The sequence below is a fragment of the Onychomys torridus genome, chromosome 11 (genome assembly GCF_903995425.1).
Source record: "Onychomys torridus chromosome 11, mOncTor1.1, whole genome shotgun sequence".
Lineage (NCBI taxonomy): Eukaryota > Metazoa > Chordata > Mammalia > Rodentia > Cricetidae > Onychomys > Onychomys torridus.
In genome coordinates this window covers 44,565,559-44,588,375 of record NC_050453.1, presented here as the reverse complement: position 1 = coordinate 44,588,375, position 22,817 = coordinate 44,565,559, and the positions used below count along the sequence as shown (strand labels likewise).

At 41.5% G+C, this 22,817-nt stretch overlaps 1 protein-coding gene across 1 annotated transcript in view; it reads right to left on the bottom strand.

The window, feature by feature from the left end:
* Pla2g4a (phospholipase A2 group IVA) overlaps positions 1 to 15,760 on the bottom strand; it is a 143,735-nt gene extending 127,975 nt beyond the window's left edge. The window contains exon 1 of the mRNA XM_036202269.1: positions 15,661 to 15,760. The gene's annotated coding sequence lies outside the window, so the exon portion shown is untranslated. The remainder of the gene's footprint in view (positions 1 to 15,660) is intronic.
* Between the last annotated feature and the right edge of the window lie 7,057 nt (positions 15,761 to 22,817).

The following is a 22,817-nucleotide window of genomic DNA, read 5'->3' as shown; positions in this document are numbered from 1 at the left end:
AATCCAGTGCATGTTATGGGGTCTGTAGTGATGCATGCCCTTAATCTCAGGACTCTGGAGGCAAAGCAAGGTGGATCTGTGAGTTCAAGGTCAGTCAGGGCTACATAGTAAGACCCTATCTCAAAAAAGAACTGTCAAATAGACCTCATTCATATGTACAATTGTCATTCCAGGAAATAATAAAGCAGTCCCAAGGGACCTGGGTTAGTATATGATCACTTCTCCTCAGGATAAAAACCATGTGTAGTTACTGTCCGTGACACCATTTTCAGTTCTGGTTAGGAAGCAGCTTTCACTCACCCACATTCCCCCTCCTGTCACTGACAGTAACGGTCGCAGATACTTTAGGTTTCTGTGGTATGAAGACATCTCTACCCAACTCTCCATTTTAAACCCTCGGGAAATGCCTTTACCCCCACAACTAGCTCAGGCCTGGAAATCTCACTACAACTAAATTGCACAAGCATGACAATGAAGGCTTTCCCTCATTCCTTCTAACAAGGCTAAACAACCAGTCTTCCTGAGTAAGGACTATCTGGCAAGTCTGCAGTAAGAGATACGAAGCTCATGGTTGGGGGTGTTTTGTCCTGTTTTTCCCTTTTTCTCCCATGCCCTATAATTAGAACCCTCATGAGAGGAGGGGCATTTAGACACACTTCCCAACACACACTTGCTTGTGCCATGCAACTGTTGGCGTCCAAGGGGTGATTAATGCCATAGTGTCTGACCAAGGCCCGTTTAGTCATGTCAGAGCGACACAGGCTTCTCAGAAAATGTGCGTAAAAACTCTAAGGCCAGCCTGAAGTGCCATGTCACTTCTGTCTCTCTGCAGAGGGTGATGTCACAAAGGGAGAAGACACTATAATTAAAGCTGCAGCATCTGGTGGCCAGAAGGACAGGGACTACATTCCCTCAGCAGTGACATGAGGTTTCACAACATCGTGCCACCTTCTCAGCCCCAGAGCCAAGCAGAGCTTGCTCCATCTCCCATCCAGACCCTCCATTCATCCCACTGTGTGAAATGAGGAAGTGGTCCCTCCATCTCACAGACTCACTGGGAGGACATGAGCAAACGTATGGAAACTCCAACCACAAGCAAACGAAATGAATAAAATAATGCATTGTTGTGTATAAAACTGATGCTTTCCCCAAACTGCCTCACCTCTGTGAGAGGCATTTGGCTCTAGGGAGAGCTCTAAGAAGTTTGCAGTCAGCCAGTTTGTTGAGAGAAGCAGATATTCTGAAAACAAAAGCCCCTGGCCCTCTGTCCCTTCAGCATCCTTTCCAGAAATGCATAGCCACTCAGGCATTACTGAAGTTCTGTTCCTGAATGGTTTGGATGATGCTTTTCTTTTTTAATTAAAGCTAAGTGAAGCTTTCTATCACCCACAGGCAGAGAAAAATGAAGAACAATAGAAATTACAATAGATAAATACACCAGGAATAGTAGCACACACCTTTAATCCCAGCACTCTGGAGGCAGAGGCAGGTAGGTCACTAAGTCGGAAGCCAGCCTGGTCTACAAGCAAGTTCCAGGTCAGCCAAGGCTATATAGCAAAACTCTATCTCTAAACAAGCAAATAAAAAGGGAGTTAAATGTAGAAGACCTGAACAAGAAATGTCCCTCAAGCCGCATTACTTTAGTATAGAAAGCCTGAGGGCTCTTTGCTCACTAGGAAACAAAAATATACACTCCCAAACTCAGACACAGGTTATTAACTAGGTGGATTTCTTAGCCCAGGTACATAACTGCAGAGCCTGCCCAGCATGTCATAGTAAGGCACCCGGGGCCGTGTGCTGGAACCATAGTTCTTCATTTGGAACGGATTTTTTTTTTTTTTCTCTACTTTCTAAGTTAGGTCTCTACACTTCTTCCTAACCTCCCACATGTGCCTTCCTAAAAGCTCACTCTAAACCCACAACCACATAGAAGCACAACCACATACAGAGCACAACCATATACGGAACACATCCACATATGGAGCACAACCACATACAGAACACAACCACACAGACGCACCACATACAGTGCACACCTGCATACTGAGCACAACCACATATGGAGGAAACTGCATACAGAGCCCATGCCCGAGTTTCAGAGAAGGAACAGAGTCCACAGGAAGGGGGAAAGGAAATGTTTCCATTAGGCAAAGGCTCAACCACTAGAGACTCTCCAAGTCAGCTGTGGCTCTCCCTGGAGCTGCCGGCCTGCCACTCAAGTGTTCTGCTTAAAGGCTCCGTGAGGAAAGCCCTCTTGACGCATCTTCTAGCTCAGACCCATGTGTTCCTACGTGAGAGCTCGGCACAAGCCGTGTACCTCATTACACAGCGGTGGCCCTAACTCTGAACTGCATGAGGAGAGCTCTACTTCCTCCCCCCAGTTCTCCAGCTGGACCAGTGGTGATTATTGAGCTACTCTCGATGAAAGGATGAATAAGCATGTGAGGACTTTTACTTGGGGAAACTTCCGGACTATAGATGAAGCCATGTGCTGAGAATGAACACAAGGAACTCCCTATTCATAGAATCTAGAATAAACTGCTCCATATATAGGCAGTTGTTAGTTTCAGCACTAATTTTGTCCGTATTTAAACTTCATTTTTGTGATAGAGCTGTGATCGATCAAATTGATTTCATTGGATGTTGACTTAAATATTTTGAACTGTTTTTCTGGGCTGCTGAGCTCTCTTTTCCTTTCCGTTTCTTTTTTCTTCTCTCATACACCCCACCCCTACGGAAGTCCCCCCTCCCATCGTCCTTCTCCTCAGTTTCCCTTCAGAAAACCCCAGGCTTCCCAGGGATATCAACAGAACACAGCCACAAGTTACAATGCAATTAACACACACATTCAGGAAGACGGCAGGAGGAGCTCTGTGAGTTCGAGGCCAGCCTCGTCTACAGAGTGAGTTCCAGGACAGCTAGAGCAACAGAGAGAAACCCTGTTTTGGAGGGGAAAAAGAAAAAGAAAGAAATATTAATACACACTTGTTAGTTATTTCCCAGGTACTTTGTTAAATAATGTACACATACTATCTCATTTATTTTTCTTAACAAAGTAGTAATTATTATTAACATTTTAAAGGTTAAAACAAACAAAGGTTTAGAAGGCTGAATAACTGGTCTACCTGACAACTCAAACTCTACATCCATGTTATGGAAAAACCTCTCTCCCAAGTAGTGTGAAACATTAACAGGACGGAGCCAGCCCTAGAATTGCGACCTGCCTCAAAACAATCCTTCTCCTTCATTCTCACATGGCAAGCACGATGACTCAGTGTGAAAAGACACTTGCTGCCAGACTTGGGTTCAATGACCAGGACCCACACGGTAGAAGGAAGACAACCAACTCTCCAAAGTCCTGCTCAGACCCCCCCCCACACACACACACACACACACACACACACACACACGCACACACACACGCACGCACGCACACACACACACACACGCACGCACGCACGCACGCGCACACGCACACGCACACACACACGCACGCACACACACACACACGCACGCACGCACGGGCACACACACACACACGCACGCACGCACACACACACGCACACATGCACACGCACGCACGCACACGCACACACGCACACGCACAGAGCAGCTGTTGAACACAGCAATATCTACACACACAGTTGTTCCCAAAATAAACATAATTTTTAAAGACATGACATCCAGAAACATTTGGAAATTACATGTTAGGAAATAGTTATTAGGAAGCCTTAGCAAGAAGGTGACATGATAAAAATGTCATGTTTTCCTTAAAAAAAAAAGAAGAAAGAAGGAAGGGAAGGAAGGAAGGAAGGAAGGAAGAAAGGAAGGAAGGAAGGAAGGAAGGAAGGAAGGAAGGAAGGGAGGGAGGGAGGAAGAAGTAGGAAGGAAGGAAGGAAGGAAGGAAGGAAGGAAGGAAGGGAGGAAGAAGTAGGAAGGAAGGAAAGAAGGAAGGAAGGAAGGAAGGAAGGAAGGAAGGAAGGAAGGAAGGAAGGAAGGAAGGAAGAGGAAAAAAAGGTAAAAGTACGGCAGCAGCCATGTGAGTAGCCTTCATTTCCTCAGCTGGTCTTCAGCACCCCCTCTCCTTGCTCACGGTGGTGCTCTCCTCACCTAGTCCCCACATCTCTTCCCTCTTCCGGTATTCCCCATGTGTCTCTGTGTGCTTACGTTTTCTGTTAGGAGAATACCTGTCTAGGTGTTCTCCTATGATGTTCTTGTCTTATGGCCCCTCGGACTGATCTTGTTTTAAATTAATCATCCCTTTTAGAGCACAGTTTGATAAACACGGGCACAGCAGTCCAGAATTCAGCAATGAAGAACGGACTGCGAGGGGCATTACTGGAGGAGGGAGACAAAATGAACAGAAGCAGCCTCGCTGTTTGGAGACCTGTCCTGAGCCCGGTTGTTGGTTAGAAGGCAGCACAGCACCCCACCCCCTCCTCCGGGCAGCCACCCTGTCTGGCCATTCAGCAAGCTCCCATGCACACCCCCAAGCATTCCATATCGATGAGCACACGCTACTTAATGCTTCGCTGTAGTAGTTCCCTGCACTACCTTGCTACTAAGAAGCCCTCACTCAGCGGACCCTGCCCACTTCTTCAGAGGAGCAAATAGGCCTGCCTGTTCCCCAGTGAATTACAAACAAAGCTGACCGCTCCTCAGCCCCCAGATAGCTTTCTCATATTCCTCCCTTGACATGTAGATTGGCTGTTCTTTTCCATCCCCTCACCTGAGCAAGAGGCCATTCTGGCTAGATTTTAGAGTTTGGAGTTGGAGGAAATACTCTTATCATGCCAGCTATCACTGTGAATCAGATTTATAAGCAGCAGCCTAAGGAACAGACAAGCCCAGTCAGCTTAGCCAGGGTACAGCTCAACATTCATTTCTCCTTTATACCTGAGTGTACACAGTAAAGATTTTTTTAAATTAATCAAAATTAAAAAGGAATACACACACACACACACACACACACACACACACACACACACACACACACTTTACTTTGGCCAGTATGCTAAGTGATTAAGTTACTAGTTTGCTGGTGTGGAGTAGACTCAATGTTTGAATTTGAGAAAAAAACAGTAACTGAATTTCTCCCATGTGATTTTAAAAAAATGGCTTTATGCTTTATTTCATCTTTTATACTTTTCTATGTTTGAACCTTAGTTACAAGCGGTTTACTTCCAAATACTACATAGATTGTTTTAACAACTCTTTCCATCACTCAGAACAATACGGAATAACATTTACACTGTTGGCTGGAAAATACGCAACATTCATTTTTAGATAATATAGAAACTGATCAGAAGATTCAGCCAGTGTTAACCCTTTAAACACATCTAAGTGCCAAGAAATACAGTGTGCCTTGAGACTATGTCTGTGCTGTCTCTGCAGACTGGAAGTGTAAATATGCCCCTGTGGGCATACTGTGTTGTACTGAGGACTCCACTCCCTCTATAAATACTGAGTTTTGTTCTGTTTTCTACTCATGATGTACTAGTAATTGCCCTTTGGGGAACGCCCACCTTTTCTCAAAGACTAGGAGTTCAGGCAAAGCTCCCTGGAATTCTCTCATGGGGGCCATTTTAATTCTCAATGAACTCCTCCTCACTCCCCTTTTCAACCAGCTTCAAACAGCAACTATTTTGGAAACGTGGGACACTGACCTTGTTTGTAGGAAACACACATTTGATGTTTGGAGGGAATGGTAGTAATTCTAATTCATCTAATTCAGCCAGTCATTGTAGAACACCCAAACATTCCAGGTGTAGGACAAGTGCATTGTGGTGCCGGCAGAGGACAGCGGCACAGAGAATGCATTTTCTACCATTTTACCTTTTATAGCTCTGGAAGTCACTCTGTCCTCAAAAACACTGCATCAAATTTAAAACAACGCCCGTGTGTGCTTCAGTGGCACCAAGCCACACACTATTATTTAATACACATAGACCACCACAGTCTAAATCCATTCAATAAATTTATCCTGCAGGTTCAGGATCGTGTAACATGAAATAAGGGTTCCAGGTCACAATTCTTTTCCCAGATGAAAGGAATTTTAGAAATGGTCTTCTAGATACTATGAACGGCAATTCTCTTTGGAAATGAGAAACAAACCTGGTCTTTTGCAGGATTAAGGGGCCTGTAAAGACAAAGTTTGTTTTGGGGGAAAATGTTCTTAACTTTTGGTTGTGGACCCTGGTAACAGTCTAATGAAAGAACTCCACGATACAGCAAGAGGTTAAGGCCATCTACGAAAACCATCAGATTATAAAGGGAAACAATTACGAAGCAATACGGCACTGCGGCAGTCCATAAATATTAAATAATATTAAGTGTGGCATGGTGCCTCTGAAATACACACTAGCATTGTCCTAAATCTGATGCAATGTTTTTGAGGGCAGAATGACTCCCAGAACTATGTAAGGTAAAATGACAGAAAATGCATTCTTCCCATGCCACCGTCCTCTGCTGGCACCATGACGCATTTGTGCTACCCCTTGAACATGTGGTGTTATACAACGATGGATTGAATGAGGTGAATTAGCACCCCCGTTATCCCCTCCAAACAGCAAACGTCTATTTCCTCAACCTTTGTGTATGAGCTAGAAGGCTGCACCCAAGGCGTCAGCCAAATGTGTAAGGTGTCAGCTGAGTTCCTCCTGGTGCTTTTTAAAATATAAAATTAACCAAAATAATGTCTGTCGTGTCCCCTTCCTTTGGCAGATGAGGAAGTTGGCCAACTGTGACTGAGCCATAGCCTACGAGACACATGGGCAGAACCTGGAGAGAAGCACACAGTGACTTTCCATTTCATGACCTGTCAGGAAAGCAGGAGGGCAGCGGGGAGAGGGGAAGGAAGGGAAGAAGCTCCTAAACTCTGCAGCGCCCCCCACTCACAGCACAGCCAGGAATAATCTCACAGCCTCTGACAGAGTGGCCCCTCCTCTTACATGCTGGTCAGCATGAGCCCCTCAGACTCTGAGTAGTTCTGAACTAAGGCTCTTTTATGGGAAGCGAGTTTATGAAAATGGCTAATGGACTTATGAAAAAATGTGGGGTTTTTTGGTTTTTTTTTTTTTTTTTTTTTTCTTTGAAGAACTATGTGAGTCAGTATTTCAATAATACTGTTTTTGTCGGGGTGGGAAGAATCCATCACTTTGTTTACGGCCACCAGCTGTTCCCTAAGACACTAGTGATTGAAAAAGAAGCCAGGGGGGTAATTTTTAGATTAAAAACAAATTGTCAGGTTGAAAAAGCACATCCTGGCAGTAGGACTCTCAGAAAGATCCTCTTTTTTATTATTGTTTTATTATGTCTCAGACATACCATGATTTGGGTTTGGTTTTGATATGGTACTGGGGATGGACTCCAGAGCCTAACACATATCAGGCAAGCACATTTTTGCTATCTTCCAGGCCCGTACCGCAAAATTCCTTCCATTCAATCAAATCCTAGAATGTCTTATCAGATACACTAATACTCTGAGAGCCAGGTATGATGGCACATACCTGTAATCCCAACACCAAGGAACTGAGGCCTAGGGTGGTCTAAATAGTGAGTCCCAGTCCAAATTGCCAGTCTTAAAATAATAATAATAATAATAATAATAATAATAATAATAATAATAGAATAGAATTTAAAATTTTTTCCTCAGAAACTGGAGAGGCGAACAAATGGCTGATGATGTGCTAAGTAAGACCTAAGGACTTCACTAGGGAACCAGCAGGAACTGGGGAGGATGCCAGCAGTCTAATACTCAGAACTCAAACCAACTTCAGTAGCAATCCCACCAAGTAGGACATGAAGAAAACAGATTCCAGAAGGTTGCCTCTTGGAACAGGTAGAAAGCCATTGAGATCCGATGAAGTGTAGAAAGAGGTCTAACAGGGATAGGGAGAGGCGTGGAATCCAAGAGGGGTTTGAAAAGAACAAAGGCTCATTCCCGCCTACCAGAAACCAAGCCAAAGTGTGACACACCCTGCCACTTGCTAACTAACTTGCATAAAAAGACCTGAGTCCTAAAAGTTTCTGGATTTCTACATACTTTTATTTGAGGTGTTTGTGTTTAGGGTTCTGTCTTGTTTGGGTTTTTGCTTTGCTTAATGTACTGTTTTATTTTTCAAGGCTTTGAACTTCTTTCTCTCTCCCTGCACCTCTCTCTCTCTCTCTTTGTCTCCCTCCTTTCTTCCTTCCCTCCCTCCTTCCCTCTCTTCTTTCTCTCTTTCTTTCTTCCCCACTCCTCTCTTCCTCCTTTTCTTCTTCCCTTCTTTCCTGTCCTTTTTGGAAAAGGAAAATCAACGAAAACAAAAACTGAAGACACACACATTCTAAAATCAACTACACAGAGTCTTCACACCTATCCTCTACAGTCACAAGGAAATCACACAGCCAGGCAGGCAGTGGTTGCTCTCATCCTCAGAGCCTGAAAAGGCCCTCACCCAAAGCTGCAGCATCTAAGGTCTCAGGTCACCTTATACCCTTACACTCCTGGAAGTGACTTGGCTTCCTTCTCACCCTCCAGGATCTCACCCACCTGCACTCTCTTAGGTTAGGACTCCTTTGCATGTGACAACAAAGAGGCAGCCTTCCTCCTCCTGGACAGACATGGCACACACGGTTCTGAATGGGAGATCCTTACCTCTAAATGGACTTTACTCTGATGGCAAAAACTTTCTTTCCTGAATCATCAAACATCACTTTCGATCAGATTACTGATTGGCAAAGCTGCTATAGTCTCCATCAGTCCTTGCTCCTTCTAGAAAGGACCCTTTGTTCGATGTACCCAGATCTGCACTGTCCTCTGGCTTCAGGCACTGCCATCCCCCTCCACTTTCTCCTCTAGTCTGTCTCCATCTCCACTGAGACTGGTCTGGTGACTATCAGGAACGACCCCCCACCTTCCCTAACACAGAGGTCAATTCTGCACCCTCATCTTACTCAATCTTTGTTTCCTCTGGAACAGCCATCCTTCCTGGGTTTCCATATTATTATCCCAAATCTCTGGTTTCCCGTCTAATTTTATGGTTGTTTCTTTGCAGGTTCCTTTACAAATGCTGTTCTCAGCCAGGAACCAATGCTATCCTCATTGTGGTCACCTCCTACACATTGCCTCTCACCCCTCACATCTTCTTATGTTGACCACTTCATCATCTGTCATTGACAAGAGAGAGGTATCACTACAGACAATGCAAAGAAGAGGGGAAGTTCTCTGTAACCATTGTAAACTTTTACATATTTTAAAATTAAAATCTCTGCTTATTGCTAGCTCAGAAAATAAATACTAAGTCACAGATTATAATAACCATTTAATAGATTTAAATTAACTTTTTTTATTTTGATATTTATTTCTTTAGTTTTGGTACTAGAGCCTTGCACAGGCTTAGCAAACCTACTACCACTGAGCTACGTCCTGGCTCTATTGTGTTACTACTCACCTGACTCATGACCTCACTAAGTTGAACTCACTCTGTAGACAAGCCTTGAACACGTAATCTACCTGTGTAAGATCCTAGACCTGGGCCTATACGCTTGGTTTAAAGAAACATTTTTTTTTAATTATAGTTTTTGCTACAACAAATCTTTCTGAAATGTGTTGGCTGCAACTTCTGAGAACCGAGACTCTACTAATACTTAAGAAGGTATTATTTGGACATGTACATTGTACATTGAAAGTCAACCGATTACAAAAATGCCAGGTTTTAATCTTTCATCTGTGACCGTGAACTAAGCCAATTTTAAAATCATCTTCTTTATAATAGTTGAAGGAAAGGAGGTAGAAACCTATTTGAGATTGTGGTAGATGTAGTAACTGATGGTTATTAAAAGATCATAATTATAGATGAAAGAGTCTACACAGAATGATCTATACCATTCTGCATGTGTACATCTTGATGCCCTTTCCCCGAAAGTTGATTTTCTATAAATTCTGACATAATTGCCCTAAATTATTTCTCTCAATTTTTCTTATAATATCACATAAAATACAGGTTAAAAAAAATCCACAAAATCTATTGCCTTTTTGTTTCCATAAATAAGTAACAGAACCTAAAAATGTAAGACATGGTTTTTCTTCCCCTAGACTACCTCAGGCAAGCAGTATCTTCTGGAATACAGATACATTAATGCAACAAGAAAATATCCTTCAACCTGGGGTTAACAACCAGTTTGCTGCTTATGGACTAAACTCGAGTTGCTTATCTAGTAAAGAGATGTGGGCATGAAGTGTGGGGCAAACAGGAAGTGTGTCAATTCACTGCCTGAAATTCAGAAGCTGTTTGCTGACCTAATGCTTGTCGAGGCAGAGTTGCACCCAGCATGCAGGCCTCAGCTATTGCGTATTACTTGTGATCAAAACATGCATATGCATATGCATATGCATACCGAGACGAGTTTACAACTGGTTTATAGGTCTGGAGAAGGAGCTTCTATCTCCTTTGCTGTAAGCTTCTGGATTGCTAGGGAAAGTAAACCTTTTGTTTTGTTCTGCAAAGGATGAATGTAAATGCTTTATACTAACTGTCTGGCACAACCAGGGGTAGAAAGAGCCTTAAGACTCCACATAGTCTTAGAAACCCCTTTGTTTTCAACCTGAACATAAATCCTTTGGTTACACAAGCATTTCTTATCCTGATTCATAAAAGTCATTCTTTAACACGTCTATTTCATAGTTTTGATAAAGTATCATACATGTTATTTTCTTTGAAGCCATATGTACCTGTATAAAATACTAAGTAGTTCAAAAACCCTGAAATTACAAATCAGAAACAAATTTCTCAGTCAATCTGAGTATTAGTGCAATGTCCTCTCAATCAGTAACCAAGTTACCAGGGCAGAACAATTGATCTGCTGTGGGACTGGATTTTGGGACAATGTACTCTGAGCCTTCCCTTACGATTCTTCAGTTAACCCCAGAAGGAGGAGGCTGACAACCATAAATACAGCATATCAAAAACCAGGGAATAGGAACAAATCAGCAGGTCTGATGAAATATACGAAGTAGGGATGGATGCCATGGACACAGACTTGGACAGAGAAGTTATTGGATTGTTTCCCAAATTTCTCTTTTCACATCAGTCAATGTAGATGGCAGTAATACCTCTGCTAATTCATAGTTATTATCAAAAAAGAAAGAAAGAAAGAAAGAAAGAAAGAAAGAAAGAAAGAAAGAAAGAAAGAATTTACTATTCATTTTGTTGCTTATTTTATTTTTTCTTTTTAAGTATTGGGGATTGAGTCTACAGTTTAGTGAATGCTTGACAAGCAAATGATCCCCAGGCAGCTACATCCCTGCCCCCCCCCTTTTTTACTTTTAAAAACATATTAGACCAGATCTCATTATGTTTCTCTGGTTGGCCTTGAACTGAGTGTGTAGCCCAGGCATGCCTTGAACTTGTTAACCTCCTGTGTCGCTTTCCAAGCAGCTGGGATGATATGCCTGTGCTACCGGCCTCAGCTATGAAGGAAGTTCTTAGGTAGTCTTTTTTGAAACCATGCAGCACCATATAAATAGAAGATAATTATAGAATTCATGTTTTTTCAAACTAAATGATCAGAAAATAGCTCATAAATAGAAACAAAATGAATAAGAAAATGTAAGTAGAGTCTTGTAGATATGAGTTATCCGTATTTGAGAAGAATGCTGGTATTAGACATATTAGGGAGCCTTGTCTGCTTACTTAAAACCAGCGCTTGCCTAAAATTCCTAAATTTGCCGGTGGACTCCAAAGCGAAGGAAATGAAATGCAAAGTGTCCCCAGTTACACGTGCTAAAGCAGGAAGAAAGAGGAGGGCTGTCCATTGTCTTTTAATCCCAGCTCACTCACAGGTGTTTGCTGAGTGTCTCTAAAGACATCTGAATTAATTAAGCGATTAAACTGGTTGTGCAGCTTTTCAAAACTGATTATGCTCAGCACTTAGTTATTTACATGTGTTTGAGAAGAGAAGGAAACTGTATTCAAGAGTGCTGTGCGTGCATTAAAAGTCACCAAATTACTCAGTTACAGTAAAGCAGTAACTGAGGCCATATATATATATCAAGAGCAGTGAGAACCACGCTGCAGCCCCACTCCCAACACACACACACACACACACTCACACAGGTAATGGCATCCAAAGATGAGAAGACTATCTTCCCTGCCTGCTGCCTTCTCTGAAAAGAACTCCAGAACCACTGTCAGTTCCCCAGCTCTTTGTTGCCCCAGTAATCAAGAGGTAGAAGATGATGAGTTGGTCAATGCTTAAGCTCATTCTACATTCTCATTATTGACAAACATGGGCATCCTTTTTACAAAACTTTTTTTATTAGTAATCATCACATAACCAGCTCTTACCCTTTGCTCTACTTTTTCTACATTAAGCAAGTCTGGATGTCTCCAGAGCTGTGAGACACACTACAGACATTTTGGGTATCTTCTCAGAATTCTCTTGTATTTCCTCAATTTTGGTGAGCTATGAGTCTATGAGAATATGATTTGCTTTCATGTTCTTGTGCATTCCCACACATTGTGGAAGTCTCATGAAACACTGAAACCAAACCCCTAAAAGATGAGTTTATAGGATTTTTATCTCTACTTCCGCATTTCATCTGGATTGTTAAGACCTTTGACATTCTTCAAAATCTATGAGGATTCCATATGATCTCTAATGATGTCAACTATGTTAAAAGTCAAAGCTGAGGAAAAAAATGTTAAAGTCGCATTGAAATATGCAAACATTCTGAATATTTGCCAAACTTCTTTAAGAAAAAGATGCAATTGTAAATAAGGTAGCACTCTGCCTGTAGTGATTGAATGATTGGATTCTCTGCTTATTCTGTATTCTTATCCATAGCATCCAATGTTATTGTAGTCAAACTCTAGTACTTCAAGCTGCTTATGAATGGATATATGTCTCAAAAGCAAAATGGCAAAGAGTAACTAGTACTCTGTGACGTTTTGCTAAATATTTTGAGGCTCCTCAACATACTGAGTTATTTTTATTCCTATTTTACAGCTAAAAAAAAACAATATAAGGAGATTAAGTAACTAGGTGGCTTATGAGCTCATCATTTGAAAGTTGTGGGAATTTTGTTAAAGTCTAGAAATGTACTTTTAAGACTGAATCATAACATTACTATAATGGTTTTAGATTAAATATTACTTATAATGTGGAAAATTATAATCAATCTAAATATTCAATAAGTTATGATTGGTCAATTCAGCATATTCACAAACTGAACATAGCTCATGGAAAGAGCCAAAGTCTTTCATTGCTACATGGTATCAGACTCCTAGTAGAGACTCATAGTATTTGCTAAAAAATATGGATGAAAATAGTCACAATTATAAAAAATGTTTTAATAGAATCATATAAATCAGGAGAAAGTGCCATAGAAAATGGCACCAAATTCAAACTCTCAGGTTTGTGAATCTATGAGTGAGACTATATATTATTCAGGAAAAATATGTAAAGGTTTAAATTAGTGCAAATGCATGGGTTCTTTTTGTATGTGCTAATACATGCTGGATAATCAACAAATGCTAAAAAGAAAATAAAGAGATGAAAGTCATTCCAAAGAGGGAGCTCCTTCGAGGAGAGTAAGGTTTTCCCTTTTGTTCTTTTGCAATTTTCTGTTTTTTAACAAGATTTTGACAATGAGTGTGAATTACCTTTGTAATAGGTAATAATATTAAAACTTATGATTAGTCTGGGAAATACGATTCAGAACGTTAGAATAAAAGTAGAATATACAGATATACTACATGATCAAAAAAAACTTCAATATTTCTGTTATGTTTTTATGGTTAAGTAAAAAGATTCATCAGAAGCCGCAAAAAATGACAGGTCTAATATTTCTTGGCTGATTATTATTGGGGTTGAGTCCAGAATCTAGGTCACTTGCTTTCTAGGCCAGTAGCTACTCATGGCCCTAGGTGCTTAGAATTCCTAAATATTAGTGAACAAATTGCCAGTGTGGACACTATATTAACAGCGAGACAGCTCCACACTTACAAGTGGAGTGGTTTGCTACTTAATTTTGATGTGTAACCCAAAGTTCTAGGAAATAGTCATTCCTTTGGCAAATGTGTGGCAAATGTCTTCCTTTCAGAGGTGCGTGCATTGGAAGAGCATACATACATTATCCTAGGAGGATTCCAGAGTTCTCAAAATGTTTGTGATGGAGTCAGTGACCAGAGAGGGGTAAAAGAAGTATGTTGGGGTGGGGTGGGGGTGTGTCGGTAAATGGAAGGGAAGGAAAAGGAACCTCGAGAGTTCTGTCTTCCTCTTTTTTTATTCCTGGAACATGTTTATTAAGATGCAAACCATCAGCTTCAGGACTCTGCTTTCTAAGTAAGGGCACAAGGAAAGACAAGTGTTAAAAACAGAACAAATGACCTCTATGGCATGAACTCTACTACCAGGGGCTAAGACATGTGTCTCATAATTTTATTTTTCCCTATTTAGAAATAAATATGAAGTGCTATAAAAATAACTTAGGCTGTTAAAATGAAAGTTTCTCTTCCCATAAAATATGTTTCCCTTAGAGGAAAGTTTGTAAAACTTTGAGAAAAGGCCGATTAAATACTTCTCTATGCATTTTGTAATTACTGCTTAATTTAAAATTTAACTCTTCCTGAGCTCAATAAAAACAAATATCCAACTTCATTGGCAAGGTCTCAGTATACCTAGGATATAATCTCAGACTCAATGGGTTTATTTCATTGAATTCTCTGTGAATCTCTTTGACTGAAACTTCAAATGTATTCAACAAACAGGAACAAAACAAAATATAGCCCCCTTTCCCAAATTAGAATCCCAAATATAACATTAGAATACACCATTCTAAGTGGAATGTCCCTAACACTCTCCGCCCCTTCACAGAAAGCAGTTTAAATCATCAACCAAAAGCAGGAGCATTTAAACTTCTTAACCTAGTTTTTAAAGTGATGGAATATATATTTAAGACCAAAATCATTTCAAGTTGTAAAAAAACTTAAATAGGTTAAGTCACCGTTATTTCAAAACTAAATGCCTTTCCCCTTCCTCCTTTTGAACCCCAATTCTAAAATAATATTCACACTCAAAATTCAAGCGTGTGCAACTTGATAATATTTTCAAGAAAAGTTTTGACCTGTTCTCCTGTCAGGACAGACAAGTTACCCAAAGACTAAGAAAATAGCAATTCTTGTTAGCTCCCGGTTAGATTTTCAGTATTGTCTGTCACATAATACAGCAACGCATTAGATACCCAGAAATTCTCTGCATACGTCACTAATATAACTCTTTTTTTTTAAACAATTAAAATTTAAATGAGTCACCAAACTGCCCCTGAGGATCTCCACTGTCAAGCAACAGGCAACTCAAGTCCAGGAGCCTGGAAACACTGGGTGGCATCACGTGGAGCACAAAGACGCGCCAACTCACTTCTCTATAAATACTACATTTCCCAGCACCCGCTGAAGGCAACAATTTCTCCCTTTATTCCAACCTGCTCTTAGACCCAGGAAAGCACATCCCCATCAGTAAGGAGGGGACTGAAGCCTGTTCCGTGAGTCTTTCCCAAAGGCAGAGGAGTGAAAGCAGTGAGGTTTTATCACGCGTGGATGCTTTCCTCCTCGGTAGCTGCGGACGGATAGCTAGGGAGAGCGCGAGAGGGGCCAGGCAGGGAGAGTAAATGCTTACAGTTCCCAGAGTTCAGTGAGAATCCTCGGGCTTCTTGGTGCCTCTAACTTTCTGTCAGTCGGGATCCCCTGGCAGTTCCGACTTCAAGAAAGTCTTTTCCCACTGGTAGGAGGGGCTAAGAAGTGGGCTGGTCTCACTGACTCTGTTAAGGTGGAATTCAAGCCAGGGCGAGCTCTCCTGGTGGAGCCTAACATCCTACGTGTGCGTGTTTAGTTTTCAGAATCGGACCTTTAAATTCATAAAACATGACTTTAAAATGGTCCTAGATAGTGTGTGCGTGTGTGTGTGTGTGTGTGTGTGTGTGTGTGTGTGTGTGTGTGTGTGTGAGAGAGAGAGAGAGAGAGAGAGAGAGAGAGAGAGAGAGAGAGAGAGACTGCTGCTTGCAGCCACTGCTTCCTCTTTTTTTCCAAGAGTAAGAGTTACGTTGAAAAGATAATGAAAAGATAATGAACTACGTTGAGTCTTTAAAAAGCTAAGATCAAAACAGACACCATATATGAGATACATCCATGTCGCAGTTGAACGATGTTGGACAACTTTAAAAATCCAACCTGCTCGAGCTTTTCTCCCCAAACTCAAAACCTCTGAATTGTTTAAGAAAGGGTGCAACTAGGTTCAGACTTAGAAACTACGACAAATCAGGAAAAACCCCAAGTTTGCAGTACAATCTGAAGTACTGATAACTTCGATGTGAAGAAAGAGCAGGCACTGCCTCCCTTACAGTGCAAACTTGCTGGTAGCTCATGCCTGAAATTCTAGTGCTTGGGAGGTGGGAACAGAAGAGCCTGTGAGTTCAAGGTTAGCGGAAGTTACAAACTGAAGCCATATCTCAAAGCAAGCAAACATCATGAGAATCCATGAAACACCATTATCCTGAGTACCCTGCACAGGAAGCCTGTCTTATATGCCGTATCAGCGATGATGGTCACGATCCTGTCCCTTCCTCCCGAAAACTCCTTCATTCATCTCCTAATTAATATCTTCAATGTTTTTAAGAAGTACTTCTTTTTTTTTCTTTTCTGTACTCTGTTTGCTTTCTAGTGCCAGGATCAAACTTTTTTAACCAAAAGCAACCTGTAGGGAAAGGGTTTATTTGGCATACATGTCCCAGTCCCAATCCATCCTGAAGTCAGAAACCTGATTTCGAAGCAGAAACCAAGGCAGAATGCATTTTTAATCTCATTTCATAATTTATTTGTTATTGTTCTAGGAGACAGGGTCTCATGCAGCCTAGGCTGGACTCAAACTGGCAAAAATGACTTTGAAATCCTAATCCTCCTGCCTCCACCTCCCTCGGACCATAGCTAGGCATGTGCCACCATGCCTAGCAATTCACATCATTACAGTTTTTAAATGCTCCTTTTTCAGTCACAAGCAAAGCAAACATAAAAGGTAAGTCTGAATCCTTCATTCTGTCACAAAAGCAAGTTCATGTAGTCTAAATAGAAAGATTCACACAGTCAAAATAAATATGGCAGTGCACCATAGAAAATACGACTACCGCTAAATCATATTCAAGAACTTTCGACAAACAGTAGTGTTAGAAAGTAGTTTGCCCTGATTCCTTTTCCCTACTTGCAGCAATAATTCCACAAGCTGCTCTCCAAGATACCCTCTAAATCTCCTGCAACAAACGTCTGCCCAATTTTAGTGACTCTGTCACAATGGGCACAAACCCCATTACTCAGCTCAGAGAAGGACTTCCAGGCACTCTGTGAGGTTTTGAAAATATTTATGCTGTTGGAATTTAAATGCACTGACGACAGTGTGCAGTCTAAACCCCATGTCCTCTGTGTTGAGGCAATTCTGAGTAGGAAGAATAATTGCTGAGTAAATTTCCAATGTTTCTCAAGTAGCTGAACCCTAAGAGATGTCAGTAGAGGGTTTTCCTTTAGCACGTTGGCTGTCTAGAGCTAAGATAATAATAGCATCCTTACATGTGTGTTTATAAAGCCACTGCCTACAAACTCAAGAACACTTTACTATTTGGTCTTTCAAACACATGATCAGGTCTCAGCAGCTACTGTGAAAAAGTCTTTCTTCATCCTTCAAGCACATGTCATTTTCCTTCTTCTGTTGGAAACACAGCAAAACAAGTAATTTTATCTTTACCCAAATTACAAAGAAAGTCGAATGCCAGGACTTCATTTCATTTCATTTATCATATGACTTTAAATTCCACAGTTATCCCAAGTTTGTTTTTGTAGGTGAAGTAAAATTGAGATAACTTCCAATAAAAATATTTTTAAAACTGCTTTTTAAAAAATTGTGCGTCATGGGACAATCCTTCACTCTTAGCACTCCCGAGACAGAGGCAGAGATGGTGGATCTCAGTGAGTTGAATATCAGCCTGGTCTCCATCCATAAATCAAGCCCATCCAGGTTACATAGTAAGAACTAGTCTCAGGGAAAGAGAAAAGGAGAGAGAGGGGAGGGGTAGGGAAAAAAGAAAACCCAGGCTGTCGAGAAGGTTCAGTGGGTAAAAGTGCTCACCACGCAAGCTTGATGACCTGAGTTGGATCCTTGGATCCCGCACTATAGCAGAAAGAGAGAACTAACTGACTCCTGAAATTTGTTCCCTTACCTCCGCAGGAACATACACACACACACACACACACACACACACACACACACACACACACCACACACACAATTACTATGATTATTACTATGATTGTTATAAATTTAATACAATATTCACAATTTTAATCATAATAAATATAATTTAAACATACAAAAATAAGCAAAGGAACATTTACTTAATGAAAGAACCATATTTGTTCCAAATGAGCTAAATGAGGGGCTGGGGAGAAGGGAGATGATGCACTTGCTAAAGTATTTGCCAAGGCAGGGTGAGGATACTGGCCCTGGTCCTTAGCACCCGCATCCATGGCAATTCATTTTTACAAACACAGAAATGGGAAAGGAGAGATATGTAGATCCCTGTGGCTAGCTGGCCAGCTAATCTATCGAACTGGTGAACTCCAAGTTCAGTAAAAGATCCTCTCTCAAAGTGATGATGATGATGATGATGATGATGATGATGATGATGATAAGGTTGAGGGCCCAGAGAAATGGCTCAACAATTCTTGCTGCTCTTCCAGAAAACCCATGTTAGATTCCCAGAACCCATTTGGAGAAGCAAACAACTGCCTATATCGAATCTGATGTCATCTTCTGGCCTCCATGGCCATCCACATATAGGTGACAGAAATAATAGAAATAACTTTTAAAAAATATAGAATGTGGAAAGTGATGAAGGAAGGCAGTGGATATTGATCTTTGGCCTCCAGGCATACACCTGTAACTTACCTGAACATACATACACACAAACGCTTGCATACACATAAACACATATACACACACGTGTGCTCACACCTACACACACATTCAGTAAAAGCCAACTGTTTTGTTCTTTTAGGTGGACCCATTAAGAAAAGCCTTGATGGAACAAACAACTAAAATATATCTTAATACACTAGTGCATTGGTTAAATTTTATGAATCAACTTGTATGGGGTAAAAGTTGCTCAGATGATTGGGGAAACATTTTTTTCTGAGTGGATTCTTGGTTTATTACTGGCAGAGATTAACCTTTAAATCAATAGACAATTCTCCTTAGTCTGTGGGGGCAAAGGAATAAAGCAAAATAGCATTCCAGGACGTACTGGAGAGAAAGCAAACAGAATAGACAAGGTCCATGTTTTCATTGACCTACATCCTGGATGATGAGAGGGCAGAGAACCCTCAGAGACTTCTGAAGCTATTGTGTCCCGGAAAAAAAACCTCTTTAAGGATGTGGCATTTTGGCTGAGGTTTGGAAGATGAAACCAAATGTGAGAGGAAAATGTTCCATACAAAAGAACCAGAAAGTACGCACATTGAAACGTAGATTGGCCCATGAAATTTGAAAGACACACATGAGAGATCCAGTGCTTGGGCCTTGAATAGCAAGCATTAAAATGAACAAAGAGAAAAGTGTTATTTATTTGCAGCGCTATTTACCATGCAGAGAAACCACGAGGTACAAAGAAACCCACTGCCAGAGTTTTATTAGGGGGAGGGTAAAGAGGGAGCATGCAATAGGTTTATTAGAAACGAACACTGTGGAAGAAAAGGGGCAGGAAAACGGGTGGAATCTGCTTCTATGGGTCCTCCCTTCCCCATGTGCATTTGGGCTTACGCAGCTGCACCACACATAACCATAGATTACGCAATCACATGGTGCATGTATTACGTAGGCCCTGGGATGACTAAGCATTCTGCCCCACCAATGGACAGCACATGCGAGGCCGCATAGCTATGGAGTGGCTAGGGTTTCCAACAAAAAGAGTGCTAAGTTAGAAACCCAATGAGGAACCTGAAGCTAAGCTTGGAATTTGGGGTTAAATGGAAACAACAAAATCAGAGGTCAAAACTAAGTAAGGGAAAACAAAGGAGCACACAGCAGAGTTTATGGGGAGAGGAGTTGGAGGCAATTTTAGAAACGTACATTGGAGGTCAGGTTTTTAAAGAGTTTCGACAGACATCTAGATTTGGACCTAGGGTGAGATGCTCTAGGTTATTTCGAATGTTCTGCTCAGAATTTAGAGGCTGTTGATTGGTGACATTGCTATTTTTGATCTTCTGCACAGATTATCATTGCTAAACTTCTTGACAACAGATTAGGTGGTAATAGAGTGACATTAAAAAGGAGCGCTGTCGAGCAGGCATCATGCACTGGGACCTGAATGGGAGGAGGCCCATCAGGGTGGAGTAGGTCTGTAGGCACGTAATACTAGATTAAAGCTCACTGTAATTCCATCCTGTGGAAGTTAGTTTATATAAGACCCACAATTCGGGCTCAATTTAGACTTAGAGACTTAACGTTTTCTACATATGTGCTGCCTACTTAACACAATATGTATGCCGTAAGGTTTTGTTTGTTTGTTTTTGGTGTGCTGAGATAGAGTCCCACAGTTGAGACTGACTCCAACGCTCATCCTCCCAGCTCCACTTTGAAAGTCCTGGAATCACAAACATGCACCACCACACACCCTTCTCAGGACTTATGATTTTTTTATCTTCAAGATGCTGTTTGCATTGAAAAATTGGTGGCTCACAAGTGCCTGTAACTCCAATTCCGGGGGATCCAATAACTCTTCTAGCCTTCATGGGCACATGCATAATGAATGCATTCATGCATGCAAACAGACACACACCTAAAATAAATCTAAAACAGAAAATTCAATACAAATAATATGACCCTCATCAACCTACTGAATGCTGTTGTAATGAGAAACTGATGAAGTGAACACAGGGTTATTTTGCCAATTATGAGAACACATTCCTCTAAACATCGAAAATCCAGAGCCTCCAGAACCAGGTCCATAGTTACAGCAGGTACTTTCAAGATGCTGGGGTGCTTTATTACTTCCCTGCTACATTGTTAGGCATGTGGTTTTTTATTCTGAGTGGAGGCACACCCCAACTGGGTCCAGTTCAGCAAGGAGGGCAATCAAGCCACATAGAGTTTCCAGAGTTTCAATATGTTATGTATCCACGAGGGACCAGGCACACATCAAGAAATTGACAAGTGGTAAATGGGTTAAGTGTTCTCTAGAGTCATCATCTCACTGGATGGACCTCAAGCCTGTTTGCAAAGCCTGCCTTGCTTTTGCTGAGGAGCACCATAGATGCTTAGATGGGGACCCAGCAACAGGTAGGTCCTTCTCCAGCTGCCTGAGGAGGCTGTGCCCTGGGGCAGTGAAGGCTGAGTGGACTTTAGTAAGGAAGGTTGATAATAATGCGCCAGTGAACCCAATATTTATATGAACAATCCTTTTTTTTTTTTTTTTTAGACAAGGTTTCTCTGTGTAGCCCAGGGCTCTCTGGAACTCACTCTGTATAGTCCAGGCTGGCCTTGAACTCACAGAGATCCATCCGCCTCTGCCTCCCAAGTGCTGGGATTAAAGGGATTAAAGGCGTGCACCACCACCACACAGCCTACAGTCTCATTTTTTTAAAAAAGAAATGCATGTCCTTAAAAAGGCACATTCATTGAAAAGGTGGTTAGAATACTAACCAACTGCTTCTTTCTCTCTTCTCCTGTTACAGGCAAATGACTAGGAAAGCAATCACTTCCTTAAATCACACCAAGCTTTGTCCTACCTCTTTGTCAACAAAGTAATTCAAGGCACTATGGGCATAGCTTAGCACACTATGATTGGAGTGTGTGTGTGTGTGTGTGTGTGTGTGTGTGTGTGTGTGTGTGTGTGCTGTATGACAAAACAAGGCCCTTCAGGACCAAGCTCTTCAAATTCCTTAAGTTCCAGTAGCTTCAGATGGAAAGCTCAGCATCCTGTACCATCCCTTGGACAATCTCAAAAATCTGTCCTGCCACCCAGCGTAGGCTGGCTGGGCCCTCCCACATCTGTTATCAAGATACTTTCTTTTTTTCTTTTTTGAGCTGAGAATGGAACCCAGGGCCTTGTGCTTGCTAGGCAAGTGCTCTACCACTGAGCTAAATCCCAAACCCCAAGATACTTTCTAACAGATCTGGCCACAGGTCATTCTGATCTGAGCAATTCCTCCGTTGAGGTTCCCTCTTCCCAAATGACTCCAAATTATAAGATGTTGACAATAAAAATAAGTTAGCATGACTCTCTATTATTTTGTAGTTTGGATGATTTGAATCAACAACTCATATCAACTAATCGAAAATGGAACATGATGATGAGTCAACACCCCAAAGCCCAGGGACCCCCTCCTCTGCATGTGACATACAACGTGCTTTCCTCTACTGCTTCCTTCCTGCTGTGCAGCTAAACCACGTTCTCTGATTTCGATTAAACATTCTTTTTAGAGATAAGGCACTGGGCTTGAAGTCTTATCACAATTACCATAATCTGATATGCTGCTGCTTCTCCTGTGTGGTCTTTGAAAGATCTTTTAAGACTACAACGTGCCAGCATGGACTGAAGACAGCACAGCTCTCCAATCATTTCTGAAAAGCATATTGTAGTAAAATGACTGAAACTGGGAGGAGCAGAAGGCACATTTTTAACAAGTGATTGTAGTGGAGGAAACCACAGCAGAGAGCAGACCAGCCACATCCTACAGTGACCGTGTTAAAACAGGGAAAGCAATATAATCAAGTGGAAACAGCCTTAGCATGTA